This window comes from Lactuca serriola, chromosome 7, assembly GCF_051521515.1.
Source record: "Lactuca serriola cultivar US96UC23 chromosome 7, Lser_US96UC23_V15, whole genome shotgun sequence".
NCBI classification, from domain to species: Eukaryota; Viridiplantae; Streptophyta; class Magnoliopsida; order Asterales; family Asteraceae; genus Lactuca; species Lactuca serriola.
Window position 1 is genome coordinate 132,055 of NC_136414.1, and position 4,299 is coordinate 136,353.

Genomic DNA, 4,299 nt, shown 5'->3' on the forward strand with positions numbered 1-4,299 from the left:
AAGACTTGGACTTTACGTGGTCAATAAGCTTTAGGACACTGGATCTATGAGTTAGTGAAGCAGATCTGACCTCAGAAGGTCGTTTGGGGTTGTGCATGGAATGCACTCGCCGAGTCCATTCCCCAGACTCGGCGAGTTGGTGCGGGTTGTTCAACGATTATGAACCGGGGGTTGAGTAACCGAGTCGGGTGAGTGACTCGGTGAGTCGAAAGAGATTTAGAGGGATCGGGTTTCCGTAGGAACTCGGCGAGTCCACGCCAGACTCGGCGAGTCAGGTTGACCGTTGACCGTTGACCAGGGTTGACTAGTTTGACTTTATAGTGTTAGTCGGCCAGAGTCAAGGTGGTATTAAGTAGAGTTATGCTTATGTTGTAGGAGGACGATAGCTTGGGAGATCGAGCACTAGTAGTTACGAGATTTACGAGTTACCGAGATACGCGAGGTGAGTCTTCTCACTATACGTTACCTTGAGTGGTATTCTGAGTTGACCAGAGGGTCTTATGTGTTATGTATGAGATTATGTGTTATATTTGAGATTACATGCTATGTGTTATCTGTATGTTGTATGACTATATAGACCGGACCTGAGGGTCCAACGATTCAGACCGGGCCAGAGGGCCCAATGAGCTATGACTGGACCGGAGGGTCCGACGAGCTGCGGGGCTGCAGGGTCCCGCTGAGACATCTTGACCGGAGGGTCGGGTTAGCCTCGAGTGGCGTATTTGTGGTATGTGGCATTTTGGGGAACTCACTAAGCATTATGCTTACAGATGTTGTGTTTGATGTCTCAGGTACCAGCGAGGACCGTGGGAAGGCAACGGCTTGACTTGTACACACCCACACCGATGGAGTTATGTTAGAGAGATCTTGGGATTTGTTTGAAAACACTGTTGTTATGATTTTGAGATTTTGATATGATATACATTTTGTGGTTTAAAAATGAAAAATTAAATTGAAAATTTTACGTTGTTACAAGTTGGTATCAGAGCCTTGGTTTGAGGGATTCGGATGCACCTTCGGGCGTATTTGAAGTCAAACCGAGGATTTGAGGAATTTTCAAACAAAACTAAAATTTTCTAAAAAGAAAACGAGGATGCTTCATGAGCGGGCGCTGTTTTGCCCGGAGTTGGTGTCCACTGAGCAGGCTCGCATGAGCCGTTATTTGAGTATTTTGAGGAGGGACATCCGTGAGTTCGTGGCGAACTCGACTTATCAGACATTTGCCGAGCTCCAGGAAAATGCCAGGAAGAGGGAGATCGAGCTTGAGACACAGGCGAGAGAGGAGACTGAGTTGCAGAGGGGTGATCGGCGACCGGCGCAGTCGCAGCCGGCCGCCAAGCGGGCAAAGCCCGCTGATTCGAGGTCAGGCAGTTCGAGGGGCCACACTTGTGGGAAGTGCGGCAAGAGCCATGACGGGCCGTGCAAGACTGGGGTATGCTACAAATGCGGGAAGGAAAGACATTTTGCGAGGGACTGTCCGAAGGGGTTCTCGGTGTGCTTCCATTGCAACCAAACCGGCCATCGGAAGTCCGAGTGCCCCCAGCTTCAGAGGTCAGCGCAGGGATCTGCGCCTGTGGTTCGAGCTGCTGAGACCCGGCCAGTGAAGGCCGAAGCACTGAAGGCTAGGGGGAGAGCCTTCCAGCTGACTGCGGAGGAGGTCCGCGCAACACCTGACGTCGTGGCGGGTATGTAATCTTTATCTATTTTATATTGAGTTTATGCTATTGTGATTGCTATATGTTATGCATAGGTACTTTTCTTGTAAGTTCTGTACCTGCATTAGTTTTATTCGAGATTACATGCTATGTGTTATATTTGAGATTACATGCTATGTGTTATCTGTATGCTGTATCACTATATAGACCGGACCGGAGGGTCCAACGATTCAGACCGGGCCAGAGGGCCCAATGAGCTATGACTGGACCGGAGGGTCCGACGAGCTGCGGGGCTGGAGGGTCCCGCTGAGACGTCTTGACCGGAGGGTCGGGTTAGCCTCGAGTGGCGTATTTGTGGTATGTGGTATTTTGTGGAACTCACTAAACATTATGCTTACAGTTGTTGTGTTTGATGTCTCAGGTACCAGCGAGGACCGTGGGAAGGCGACGGCTTGACTTGTACACACCCACACCGATGGACTTATGTTAGAGAGATCTTGGGATTTGTTTGAAAACACTGTTGTTATGATTTTGAGATTTTGATATGATATACATTTTGTGGTTTAAAAATGAAAAATTAAATTGAAAATTTTACGTTGTTACAAATACTTTCTCTCTCTAGCTCCCAAACCACCCCTAAACCCTAGTTAAAATCCCTAGCTCCCGAGGGAAGCCCCGAGGCTCCCGGAGTCCCGAGAAAAAGAGCCTTTCGGTTTCGAAACGCTGCTCCAATTAAGTTCCGTTTTTCGATAAAATTCGCTATAAGTGTGCTACGCTTACGCAATTTTTAATATAGCTTTCAAATGATTATAGGAATGTTATTAGGTCCTTAAAATAATTATTTGGGCTATTATTATAAGTTATATTGAGTGCTATTAACGCTTATATAATAATAATAATAATAGTCAGACTATTAATTTGTCACGGTTATCGTTAGACTAAACCCTAGTGGTATCGATACTAGGTTTTATCGAAGGAATATCGTTTTGAGAGTATCGAAGCGCTGTCCGAGTGCTGAGTCACCGCCTTTCAAGTGAGTGCATAGTTACTTTCAGCTTACACATAGATATGAAGTATTTTATATAAATTACGTGCTATGTGTGCATATTATCTAAATACTTGCTATCTATGCTGGATGAACGTTTTATACATGTTTTCAATGATTTAAACTGTAGTGTATTTTATATCTACAAAATGTGTTGGGTAAAACATGGGTAGATGTAATAGTTGCTGTGTGACTAAATAAAATAATGAGAGGCCTCGTTATAGATGTTATTCATGATCCAGTCATCTAGCGGAGTATAGATGACGACCACGGACTATTCTAGACAGTCCAGTGGAACACTAGCAGGCTCGCAACCTGTAGGTGTTTATTTGAACTGTGTGCTCACCAGATGTACTCCATCCCCCACATGGTTACCTTAAGGACATATATTGCTGAGGAATCCCCTTATCAATAGTGTCCATCCCGATGATAGTTCTTAGACTAGGTCCCTTGTGATAGATGCTTAGGGATGTACTGTGAGGATAACGGGAATGGGTAATCGGGTTTGTTTAATTTAATGAAGTTAATAAACTTATTTATTGTGGGTTGAAAACCCTATGTGCTCACCAGGCTCCCAAGCCTGACCCACTCAGTTTTATGTATTACAGGTAGTGGCGCTTGAGCATAGATATGATGTTTGGACGAGGGATTACGGATATAGGCCTATAGATATGAAATAATGTAGTAAGGCTTATATTGTACTGTTTATGCTTTTGACCTGTACGGACATGACATCCCAAGTCTTTTAATGAAATACATTTCTATGGAAATGCTTTTGATAAATCTTTATCATATTTTGTTTTGGGACAAATTCTGTAACACTTTTATTTAAAATGTTACTCTGATTTTTAAACAAAGCATAAACAAATCGGTCTTTTCTGGCCGTGATTTTGGGGATGTCACAGTTGGTATCAGAGCATTAGTTTAAGCGAACTAGGAATTTGTAGGATTTCTAGACTTAAACTTAGAATGCTAAGCGATGATTGTGAGGTGTGAGCGCTAGCTTATTTTAGGAATTGTGCCTAAAATGCTTTTATGTGCTAAATGCTTTGTGCTTAATATGTTGTTAATTGTTCGGATCTATGGTCTGTTGCCGATCGGATCTGGAAGCCTTATGTGTTTAGGATTCTAAACGTACGACTACGATATTAGAACTATCATGTAAACGTTTCGGGGTGATAAGGACGATTTTAACATCAGTCCTAAATAAAGATCTAAATTCACCTTATTCGGTGTATAGATCAAGATGGAAAGGACCAGTAGCGGAAACGTGAATGCAAATGGGAACAGAAACCAACCCCCAGTGATTGAGCAAATACCGGTGATGGAAGCCACTACTGAGCCAGTCACGATGGCTGGAGTGCAAGCGATGATCCAAGCGATGTTGGATCGTCAAATGGAGGAAACCAGACGTTAGCCCCAGCAAAATCGAGAGGAAGCAACTATTCAGATCGAACAACCCGAGTTGAACGAAGGGCAGACTGAGGAGGGAGACTACAGTGGAACTGTTGGTCAAGTCAACCCACCAATAGTTCAACAAAACAACCAAGATGACGGATTCGAGAGAAATGGATGCAAGTACAAAGATTTTCAGACTTG